We start from the raw sequence: 13243 nt of genomic DNA on the forward strand, positions 1-13243 counted from the left end.
TCTGTTCTGACTTTCGATCGATCTGTTCTGACTTTTGATCGATCTGTTCTGACTTTTGATCGATCTGTTTTGACGTTTGATCGATCTGTTCTGACTTTTGATCGATCTGTTCTGACTTTTGATCGATCTGTTTTGACGTTTGATCGATCTGTTCTGACTTTTGATCGATCTGTTTTGACGTTTGATCGATCTGTTTTGACGTTTGATCGATCTGTTCTGACTTTTGATCGATCTGTTTTGACGTTTGATCGATCTGTTCTGACTTTTGATCGATCTGTTCTGACTTTTGATCGATCTGTTTTGACTTTTGATCGATCTGTTTTGACGTTTGATCGATCTGTTCTGACTTTTGATCGATCTGTTTTGATGTTTGATCGATCTGTTCTGACTTTTGATCGATCTGTTCTGACTTTTGATCGATCTGTTCTGACTTTTTATTGATCTGTTCTGACTTTTGATCGATCATGTTTTGATGAATTATTGGAAAAATGCCAGATTCTTTAATAGCCTTGTTTTTTCAATGACTTCCATTCATGCGAAGTCACTCTGAATAAGAGTGTCTACTAAATGTGGATGGGAAGGGTAGAGTAGGATAGGATTTGCTAGTATAGTAGGATAGGGTAAGGTAGTGTCGTGAAGTTTTTTTTAGGGTAGGCTTAGGGTATGGTTGGGTAGAAGAGTTTATGATAAGGTAGAGTAGGATAGTGTATGATAGGGTAGGATGTGGTAGATTAGGATAGGCTAGGCTAAGATAGGGTAGGATAGGGTAGAATAGTTTATTATAGGGTAGGGAAGGATAGGGTAGGATAGGGTAGGATCAGATAGGGTAGGTTAGAGTAGGGTAGGGTAGCATAAGGTTAGGTAGGATAGGGTAGGATAGGGTAGGGAAGGATAGGGTATGATAGGGTAGGCTGGGGTAGGTTAGAGTAGGGTAGGGTAGGGAAGGATAGGATAGGATAGGGTAGGATAGGGTAGGGTAGGTTAGAGTTGGGTAGGATAGGTAGGATGGGATATGGTATGGTAAAATAGGTTAGGTTATGATATAAGTTAGGATAGGGTAGGATAGGGTATGATAGAGTAGGGTAGGATAGGGTAGGGTAGCATAATGTTAGGTAGGATAGGGTGGGGTGGGGTAGGATAGGGTAGGGTAGGGTAGGATAGGATAGGGTAGGATAGGGTAGGGTAGGATAGGATAGTGTAGGATAGGGTAGGATAGGGTACGGTAGGATAGGATAGGATAGTGTAGGATGGGGTAGGATAGGGTAGGATAGGGTAGGGTAGGATAGGATAGTGTAGTTTAGTGTAGGATAGGGTAGGGTAGGGTACGGTAGGATAGGATAGGATAGTGTAGGATGGGGTAGGATAGGGTAGGATAGGGTAGGGTAGGATAGGATAGTGTAGTTTAGTGTAGGATAGGGTAGGGTAGGGTTGGTAGACCACAATGGGTTCAAATAGAATATGTTGAGCAAATCATCGACCCTGCCTGGACTGTAGTATAGTATTTCACCAAATGTCCTTGGAAGTTAATAATGAAGATGGCAACATGTACAGTACAGACAAATGTAGGCTATAACTAAGAGAATATAATTATGTTATGCACATAATTGTGCATATCTGTTTGATTAATGAGAAAGCATTTTAAATTAATTTACTAAATGAGCCCTTTTTCACATCTGACAACGTGAATTTAATCTATCTGTGAAGGATAAATAGAGAGACTAAATATAATGGACGAAGTGGACAAGCGAACATAAAGAGAACATTTGCATACTAATTAAAACTGTGTAATAATCTGAGAAAATATTCTTGAAATCAGTGCTTTAGTATAGACAGTCATTGTCATAATTTATTAAATGAACCTCCTATCTTCCCGACAGTGGAGAGAAGAAGAATGTATCCACTTGAAGTGGGCCCATATTACCCTGCGTGGCTAACAAGCTAAACTCCGTGCTTGCTTCTAGTACCACCTATTCGGATGCGCTAGACTAAGGTTCGCATGGATACTTTCTATTTGTTCCTAAACTCAAAGACATGCTAAACTAAAATTAATTGGACATGCTCATCACACCTTGAATCGTCCTCCTATCTGTTTAATTGTCTTTTTAGGAACTCTAATTTAGTAGAGCTAAAATCTGGCAGGTAAATCAAATGAATACTCACACGGTTTTAATGAACTCCTCCCTCTGACATTGTGACCATATTTTGTGACTGCATTTAGAGGAGATAGTGATCAGGAAGTAACAAAAAAAATAATAAATGCAGACACTGATTGAATGTTAACAATTACAATATTATGTAGTATGTAGAGGTGACCCGAACAGTTCCCACAAAATAAAATAAGCTGGTTATTGATCACTCATCCTTGGACAAGTCACTCAGAAGCAGCCAGCACAATCCAAACATGTCTATTTAAAGCAAGTGTTGCTGAGCGTTACGTCCCTACAGACTTCCTATTTACACTATATATACAAAAGTATGTGGACACCCCTTCAAATGAGTGGATTCGGCTAATTCAGCCACACCATGGCTGACAGGTGTATAAAACTGAAGCACACCACCATGCAATCTCCATAGACAAACATTGGCAGTAGAATGGCCTTACTGAAGAGCTCAGTGACTTTCAACGTGGCAATGTCATACGATGTCACCTTTCTAACAAGTCAGTTTGTCAAATTTCTGCCCAGCTAGAGCTGCCCCTGTCAACTGTAAGTGCTGTTATTGTGAAGTGGAAACGTCTAGGAGCAACAACGGCTCAGCTGTGAAGTGGTAGGCCACACAAGCTCACAGAACTGGACTGCCGAGTGACAAAGAGCATAGCGCGTAAAAACATTGTCTGTCCTCGGTTGTAACACTCACTACTGATTTCCAAAGTCTCTGGAAGCAACTTCAGCACAATAACTATGAGTTGGGAGCTTCATGAAATGGGTTTCCGTGGCCGAGCAGCTGCACACAAGCCTAAGATCATCAAGCGCAATGCAGAGCGTTGGCTGGAGTGGTGTAAAGCTCGCCTCCATTGGACTCTGGAGCAGTGGAAACATGCTTCACCATCTGGTAGTCCAACGGACAAATCTGGATTTGGTGGATGCCAGGAGAATGCTATCACAACTTCCGGGTTGGAGCGAGCGGTCGCATCTGCACTCGGTCCGCAGGTAGTAGGTAGTAGTACATTTCATTACATTTCATTATAGTACAACGGTTTGATTTGTCTAATCTTAGCAATTTTTCTTCTTAGCTAGCTACATTGCCGTCTTTGTATCATAGATAATTGCGTAATTATCGTATTTCGTCGTCCTAACGCAGTCTACACCGCCCTGCAGCTAGCTAGCTAGCTAACGTCTACCGTTAGCTAGTCCACCGTCTACCGATTAGCAGCACAACTTTCACTCAACTGAACGACTTGATTAGTGTAGTGTTAGCTAGCTACATAGTTGTCTTTGCTGTCTTCGTATCCAAGATAATTGTGTAGTTTAGAGTGTGTAGTTTTAGAGTGATTATCTTAATTTACCGAGGTTAGCTAGCCAGCTATTCGTCGTCCTTAACCTCTTGCTTCTACTTGGGACGCTTGCGTCCCAACTAGAGCTCTGGAAATGCAAATGTGCTACGCTAAATGCTAATAGTATTAGTTAAAACTCAAAAGTTCATTAAAATACACATGCAGGGTATCAAATTAAAGCTACACTCGTTGTGAATCCAGGCAACAAGTCAGATTTTTAAAATGCTTTTCGGCGACAGCATGAGAAGCTATTATCTGATAGCATGCACCAATACACTACAACACAAAAGCACAGCAGGGGACGTAAACAAAATAATTAGCATTTCGGCGTTACACAAACCGCACAATAAAATAGAAACAGTCATTACCTTTCACCATCTTCTTTGTTGGCACTCCTAGATGTCCCATAAACACTATTGGGTCTTTATTTCGATTAAATCGGGCCATATAAAGCCAAGATATCGTTATATGTAGACTGTGTGATAAACGAAAAAAACAGCGATTTCACAACGTAACGTCATTTTTTAAAATTCAAAAAGTAGACGATAAACTTTCACAAAACACTTCAAATACGTTTGTAATGCTACTTTAGGTATTAGTAAACGTTAATAAGCGATAAAAATCATCCGTAGGCGATGTAAAAATCATTAGCTGTCGTCTTGGAAAAAATTTCACGAGAGAGCTCTTCCAGAATGATCTGGGCGGAGACTGGAGGTAAGTGGTGCCCCTGTTTCGGTTCAACCAAGAATCAAAGATGATTCAATTCACAAGACTCTAGACAACATGGGGATGCTGTGGGAGTTGAATGTTCGGTCTTATCTAATTCGGCTCACTGTTAACAATTGCTGGAAGTGGCGCAAGGATATTTATTTCCATTTTCTGTGATCAGGTTTTCCTGCGCTTTCCGATGTAACGCACGTTATGTTATAGCCACAGTCGTGATTTAACCAGTTTTAAAAACGTCCGAGGGTTTCCTATCCACACATTCTAACCATATGAACGTACTATATTCCTGGCATGAGTAGCAGGGCGCTGAAATGTTGCGCGATTTTTAACAAAATGTTCAAAAAAGTAGAGGGTAGGAGCAACTGGTTAACGTAACAGAACTTCCGCACTCAACAATCCGGTCGCATTTCGCTTCGCTCCACAGGTAGTATCACATTTTTCATTTCATTACAGTACAACGGCTTGATTTGTTTGATCGTAGCTAGCTACATAGCTAGCTACATAGCCGTCTTTGTATCAAAGATAATTGTGTAGTCTTGAGCGATTTCCTAGGTTAGCTAGCCAGCTATTGTCGTTCTGTTAACGCAACGTAACGTAGATCAACACTGCTAGCTAGCCAGCTAGCCCCGAATAGCAGCACAGTAGCACAGTAGAAACCATTACACTCAACGGAACGACTTGATTAGTGTAGTGTCAACAACGCAGACATTGCCAGCTAGCCTACATAGTCAACAACGCAGCCTCTGCCAGCTAGCCTACTTCAGCAGTACTGTATCATTTTAATCATTTTAGTCAATAAGATTCTTGCTACGTAAGCTTAACTTTCTGAACACTCGAGACGTGTAGTCCACTTGTCATTCCAATCTCCTTTGCATTAGCGTAGCCTCTTGTGTAGCCTGTCAACTATGTGTCTGTCTATCCCTGTTCTCTCCTCTCTGCACAGACCATACAAACGCTCCACACCACGTGGCCGCGGCCACACTAATCTGGTGGTCCCAGCGCGCACGACCCACGTGGAGTTCCAGGTCTCCGGTAGCCTCTGGAACTGCCGATCTGCGGCCAACAAGGCAGAGTTCATCTCAGCCTATGCCTCCCTCCAGTCCCTCGACTTCTTGGCACTGACGGAAACATGGATCACCACAGATAACACTGCTACTCCTACTGCTCTCTCTTCGTCTGCCCACGTGTTCTCGCACACCCCGAGAGCTTCTGGTCAGCGGGTGGTGGCACCGGGATCCTCATCTCTCCCAAGTGGTCATTCTCTCTTTCTCCCCTTACCCATCTGTCTATCGCCTCCTTTGAATTCCATGCTGTCACAGTTACCAGCCCTTTCAAGCTTAACATCCTTATCATTTATCGCCCTCCAGGTTCCCTCGGAGAGTTCATCAATGAGCTTGATGCCTTGATAAGCTCCTTTCCTGAGGACGGCTCACCTCTCACAGTTCTGGGCGACTTTAACCTCCCCACGTCTACCTTTGACTCATTCCTCTCTGCCTCCTTCTTTCCACTCCTCTCCTCTTTGACCTCACCCTCTCACCTTCCCCCCCTACTCACAAGGCAGGAAATACGCTCGACCTCATCTTTACTAGATGCTGTTCTTCCACTAACCTCATTGCAACTCCCCTCCAAGTCTCCGACCACTACCTTGTATCCTTCTCCCTCTCGCTCTCATCCAACACTTCCCACACTGCCCCTACTCGGATGGTATCGCGCCGTCCCAACCTTCGCTCTCTCTCCCCGCTACTCTCTCCTCTTCCATCCTATCATCTCTTCCCTCTGCTCAAACCTTCTCCAACCTATCTCCTGATTCTGCCTCCTCAACCCTCCTCTCCTCCCTTTCTGCATCCTTTGACTCTCTATGTCCCTATCCTCCAGGCCGGCTCGGGTCCTCCCCTCCCGCTCCGTGGCTCAACGACTCATTGCGAGCTCACAGAACAGGGCTCGGGCAGCCGAGCGGAAATGGAGGAAAACTCGCCTCCCTGCGGACCTGACATCCTTTCACTCCCTCCTCTCTACATTTTCCTCTTCTCTCTGCTGCTAAAGCCACTTTCTACCACTCTAAATTCCAAGCATCTGCCTCTAACCCTAGGAAGCTCTTTGCAACCTTCTCCTCCCTCCTGAATCCTCCTCCCCCTCCCCCCTCCTCCTCTCTGCAGATGACTTCGTCAACCATTTTGAAAAGAAGGTCGACGACATCCGATCCTCGTTGCTAAGTCAAACGACACCGCTGGTTCTGCTCACACTGCCCTACCCTGTGCTCTGACCTCTTTCTCCCCCTCTCTCCAGATGAAATCTCGCGTCTTGTGACGGCCGGCCGCCCAACAACCTGCCCGCTTGACCCTATCCCCTCCTCTCTTCTCCAGACCATTTCCGGAGACCTTCTCCCTTACCTCACCTCGCTCATCAACTCATCCCTGACCGCTGGCTACGTCCCTTCCGTCTTCAAGAGAGCGAGAGTTGCACCCCTTCTGAAAAAACCTACACTCGATCCCTCCGATGTCAACAACTACAGACCAGTATCCCTTCTTTCTTTTCTCTCCAAAACTCTTGAACGTGCCGTCCTTGGCCAGCTCTCCGCTATCTCTCTCAGAATGACCTTCTTGATCCAAATCAGTCAGGTTTCAAGACTAGTCATTCAACTGAGACTGCTCTTCTCTGTATCACGGAGGCGCTCCGCACTGCTAAAGCTAACTCTCTCTCCTCTGCTCTCATCCTTCTAGACCTATCGGCTGCCTTCGATACTGTGAACCATCAGATCCTCCTCTCCACCCTCTCCGAGTTGGGCATCTCCGGCGCCCCACGCTTGGATTGCGTCCTACCTGACAGGTCGCTCCTACCAGGTGGCGTGGCGAGAATCCGTCTCCACACCACGTGCTCTCACCACTGGTGTCCCCCAGGGCTCTGTTCTAGGCCCTCTCCTATTCTCGCTATACACCAAGTCACTTGGCTCTGTCATAACCTCACATGGTCTCTCCTATCATTGCTATGCAGACGACACACAATAAATTTTCTCCTTTCCCCCTTCTGATGATCAGGTGGCGAATCGCATCTCTGCATGTCTGGCAGACATATCAGTGTGGATGACGGATCACCACCTCAAGCTGAACCTCGGCAAGACGGAGCTGCTCTTCCTCCCGGGGAAGGACTGCCCGTTCCATGATCTCGCCATCACGGTTGACAACTCCATTGTGTCCTCCTCCCAGAGCGCTAAGAACCTTGGCGTGATCCTGGACAACACCCTGTCGTTCTCAACTAACATCAAGGCGGTGGCCCGTTCCTGTAGGTTCATACTCTACAACATCCGCAGAGTACGACCCTGCCTCACACAGGAAGCGGCGCAGGTCCTAATCCAGGCACTCGTCATCTCCCGTCTGGATTACTGCAACTCGCTGTTGGCTGGGCTCCCTGCCTGTGCCATTAAACCCCTACAACTCATCCAGAACGCCGCAGCCCGTCTGGTGTTCAACCTTCCCAAGTTCTCTCACATCACCCCGCTCCTCCGCTCTCCACTGGCTTCCAGTTGAAGCTCGCATCCGCTACAAGACCATGGTGCTTGCCTACGGAGCTGTGAGGGGAACGGCACCTCAGTACCTCCAGGCTCTGATCAGGCCCTACACCCAAACAAGGGCACTGCGTTCATCCACCTCTGGCCTGCTCGCCTCCCTACCACTGAGGAAGTACAGTTCCCGCTCAGCCCAGTCAAAACTGTTCGCTGCTCTGGCCCCCCAATGGTGGAACAAACTCCCTCACGACGCCAGGACAGCGGAGTCAATCACCACCTTCCGGAGACACCTGAAACCCCACCTCTTTAAGGAATACCTAGGATAGGATAAAGTAATCCTCTCACCCCCTTAAAAGATTTAGATGCACTACTGTTCCACTGGATGTCATAAGGTGAATGCACCAATTTGTAAGTCGCTCTGGATAAGAGCGTCTGCTAAATGATTTAAATGTAAATCTTCTCCAATACATAGTGTCAACTGTAAAGTTTGGGGGAGGAGGAATAATGGTCTGGGGTCGTTTTTCATGGTTCGGGCCGCTTAGTTCCAGTGAAGGGAAATCTTTAACGGTACAGCACACAATGACATTCTAGATGATTCTGTTTGTAGAATCAGTTTGGGGAAGGTCCTTTCCTGTTTCAGTATGACAATGCCCCAATGCACAAAGCGAGGTCCATACCGAAATGGTTTGTTAGAGATCGGTGTGGAAGAACTTGACTGGCATGCAAAGAGCCCTGGCCTCAACCCCATTGAACACCTTTGGGATACATTGGAATACCGACTGTGAGCCAGACCTTATCGCCAGTGCCCAACCTCACTAATGCTCTTGTGGCTGAATAGAAGCAAGTCCCCACAGCAATGTTCCAACATCTAGTGGAAAGCCTTCCCAGAACAGTGGAGGCTGTTATAGCAGCAAAGGGGGACCAACTCCATATTAATGCCAATGATTTTTGAATGACATGTCGACAAGCAGGTCTCCACATACTTTTGGCAAGTACTGTATATAGGATGAGCCATGAGTAGAATACAGTATATACATATAAAGTGGGTCAAATAGTATGTAAACATGATTAAAGTGACCAGTGTTGACTCTGTGTTCATAGGAAAGCAGTCTCTAAGTTGCAGGGTGCCAGGTGGCGGCCAGCTAGTGATTGTTTAAAAGTCTGATGGCATGGAGATAGAAGCTGTTTTTCAGTCTCTCTGTCGCAGTTTTGATTTGCCTGTATTGTCTCCGTCTTCTTGATGGTAACGGGATGAACAGACCATGGCTCGGGTGGCTGAAATCCTTGATGATCTTCTTGGTCTTCCTGTGACACAAAGTTCTGTAGATGTCCTGGAGAGCAGGCAGTGTTCCCCCAAGGATGCGTTGGGCTGACCGCACCACCCTCTGTGGTTGCGGGCGGTGCAGTTGCCATACCAGGCGGTGATACAGTCCGAAGGAATGCTCTCAATGGTGCATCTGTAGAAGTTTGAGTCTTAGGGGACAAGCCAAATTTCTTCAGCCTCCTGGGGTTGAAGAGGTGCTGCATTCTGTTGGTGCGAATGGACCATTTCAGGTCCATTCAGGGCCCCGTATCAGTGGCTTGGTTATTTTCTTTGAAGAGGGACAAGGTGTTTATTTTGCACTTCCTAATGAACCCAGTTACTGAGTCAGTGTGTATACGTCAATAATATTCCCAGAGGCAACCCGGAACATTTCCCAGTCCGCGTGATCAAAACAGTCTTGAAGCATAGATTCTGATTGGTCAGATTAACATTGAACAGTCATTACCATGGGTGATTCCTGCTTAAGTTTCTGTCTACAGCCGGAGGAGGAGGAGCAGGAGGGAGGCGTGATATGATTTTCCTAATGTAGGGAGGGGAGGACATGTAACAATGGCCAAGCGTGTTTCTCTCCGCGTGTAGCACAGGGGATGTATTGATAGAATTCCGTGAGTGTTTTCTTCAGATTTCCTTTTATTAAAGTCCCTGTGCTACAATAAATGCGACCTTAGGATATGTGGTTTCCAGTTTGCACAATGTCCAGTTTAGTTCCTTGAGAGCTGTCAGAGTGTCAGAGTGTCAGAGTGTCAGAGTGTCAGAGCTGTCAGAGTGTCAGAGTGTCAGAGTGTCAGAGTGTCAGAGTGTCAGAGTGTCAGAGCTGTCAGAGTGTCAGAGTGTCAGAGTGTCAGAGTGTCAGAGTGTCAGCTTTGCCTTGGAATATACAGCGCAGTGGCAGTAACTGAAGAAAATGATCTTGTGAGGTGATGCAGTCGGAATTTGATGGTGAGGTTTTCCAAACCGGGAGTACCAAAGGTCCTGTACGTTACCACAATCACACCATGAATTGTTAATTATGAGACATACACCTTCACCTCTGTTAATCATGAGACATACACCTTCACCTCTGTTAATCATGAGACATACACCTTCACCTCTGTTAATCATGAGACATACACCTTCACCTCTGTTAATCATGAGACATACACCTTCACCTCTGTTAATCATGAGACATACACCTTCACCTCTGTTAATCATGAGACATACACCTTCACCTCTGTTAATCATGAGACATACCCCGTCACCTCTGTTAATCATGAGACATACACCTTCACCTCTGTTAATCATGAGACATACACCTTCACCTCTGTTAATCATGAGACATACCCCGTCACCTCTGTTAATCATGAGACATACACCTCCACCTCTGTTAATCATGAGACATACCCCGTCACCTCTGTTAATCATGAGACATACCCCGTGACCTCTGTTAATCATGAGACATACACCTTCACCTCTGTTAATCATGAGACATACACCTTCACCTCTGTTAATCATGAGACATACCCCGTCACCTCTGTTAATCATGAGACATACCCCGTGACCTCTGTTAATCATGAGACATACACCTTCACCTCTGTTAATCATGAGACATACACCTTCACCTCTGTTAATCATGAGACATACACCTTCACCTCTGTTAATCATGAGACATACACCTTCACCTCTGTTAATCATGAGACATACCCCGTCACCTCTGTTAATCATGAGACATACCCCGTGAACTCTGTTAATCATGAGACATACCCCGTGACCTCTGTTAATCATGAGACATACACCTCCACCTCTGTTAATCATGAGACATACACCTTCACCTCTGTTAATCATGAGACATACACCTTCACCTCTGTTAATCATGAGACATACACCTTCACCTCTGTTAATCATGAGACATACCCCGTCACATACCCGTCTGTTAATCATGAGACATACCCCGTGACCTCTTTTAATCATGAGACATACACCTTCACCTCTGTTAATCATGAGACATACCCCGTCACCTCTGTTAATCATGAGACATACCCCGTGACCTCTGTTAATCACGAGACATACCCCGTGACCTCTGTTAATCATGAGACATACCCCGTGACCTCTGTTAATCATGAGACATACCCCGTGACCTCTGTTAATCACGAGACATACACCTTCACCTCTGTTAATCATGAGACATACACCTTCACCTCTGTTAATCATGAGACATACCCCGTGACCTCTGTTAATCATGAGACATACCCCGTGACCTCTGTTAATCATGAGACATACCCCGTGACCTCTGTTAATCATGAGACATACACCTTCACCTCTGTTAATCATGAGACATACACCTTCACCTCTGTTAATCATGAGACATACACCTTCACCTCTGTTAATCATGAGACATACACCTTCACCTCTGTTAATCATGAGACATACCCCGTCACCTCTGTTAATCATGAGACATACCCCGTGACCTCTGTTAATCATGAGACATACCCCGTGACCTCTGTTAATCATGAGACATACCCTCCACCTGACCATCTGTTAATCATGAGACATACCCCGTGACCTCTGTTAATCATGAGACATACCCCGTGACCTCTGTTAATCATGAGACATACACCTTCACCTCTGTTAATCATGAGACATACACCTTCACCTCTGTTAATCATGAGACATACCCCGTGACCTCTGTTAATCATGAGACATACCCCGTGACCTCTGTTAATCATGAGACATACACCTTCACCTCTGTTAATCATGAGACATACACCTCCACCTTTGTTAATCATGAGACATACCCCGTGACCTCTGTTAATCATGAGACATACACCTTCACCTCTGTTAATCATGAGACATACACCTTCACCTCTGTTAATCATGAGACATACACCTTCACCTCTGTTAATCATGAGACATACCCCGTCACCTCTGTTAATCATGAGACATACCCCGTGACCTCTGTTAATCATGAGACATACACCTTCACCTCTGTTAATCATGAGACATACCCCGTGACCTCTGTTAATCATGAGACATACCCCGTGACCTCTGTTAATCATGAGACATACCCCGTGACCTCTGTTAATCATGAGACATACCCCGTGACCTCTGTTAATCATGAGACATACCCCGTGACCTCTGTTAATCATGAGACATACCCCGTGACCTCTGTTAATCATGAGACATACCCCGTGACCTCTGTTAATCATGAGACATACCCCGTGACCTCTGTTAATCATGAGACATACCCCGTGACCTCTGTTAATCATGAGACATACCCCGTGACCTCTGTTAATCATGAGACATACCCCGTGACCTCTGGTTAATCATGAGACATGAGATTGACATGAGATTGTTATTTTAATATTTTTATTTAGTTCATGGTAAATATTTTCTTAACTCTATTTAACTCTATTTTCTTAACTGCATTGTTGGTTAAGGGCTGTGTAAGTAAGCATTTCACGGTAAGGTCTTAAACCTGTTGCATTCGGCGCATGTGACAAATACAATTTAATTTGATTACATGTAATTTTCTATATTTTCAGCATGATTTTAAATCAGTTTTTTCTTAAAGTACCTTTTCAATAGAAATTCTCGTAGGAGCGAGGGATTTTCTGCGAGCATATGTGGTTAGGGAAAGTCTGCATGACATTTAACTTTCTTAAATGAGGGATTTCTTCCCCCAAAAATCCCCAGAAAGGTTCAAACTGCTGCCTAACATATTATTAACAGCCGTATGTTTAAGCATTTCCCTTATAAAACTCAGAGATGAGGGGATTGTTAGCTTAGAGAGAGATCATTTTTTACATCAGGCTCTATCCGTTCTCAAAGATAGAGGGTCAGGACTAAGGAGGGCGCTCCAAATGGCATGTTATTCCCTAAAAAGTGCAGTATTTTTGACCAGGGCCATATGTACAGTGGGGCAAAAAAGTATTTAGTCAGCCACCAATTGTGCAAGTTCTCCCACTTAAAAAGATGAGAGAGGCCTGTAATTTTCATCATAGGTACACTTCAACTATGACAGACGAAATGAGGGAAAAGAAATCCAGAAAATCACATTGTAGGATTTTTAATGAATTTATTTGCAAATTATGGTGGAAAATAAGTATTTGGTCAATAACAAAAGTTGGATGCAATTGAAGTGTATATATGATGAAAATTACAGGCCTCTCTCATCTTTTTAAGTGGGAGAACTTGCACAATTGGTGGCTGACTAAATACTTTT

This window comes from Oncorhynchus nerka, linkage group LG13, assembly GCF_034236695.1.
Source record: "Oncorhynchus nerka isolate Pitt River linkage group LG13, Oner_Uvic_2.0, whole genome shotgun sequence".
Taxonomy (NCBI): domain Eukaryota; kingdom Metazoa; phylum Chordata; class Actinopteri; order Salmoniformes; family Salmonidae; genus Oncorhynchus; species Oncorhynchus nerka.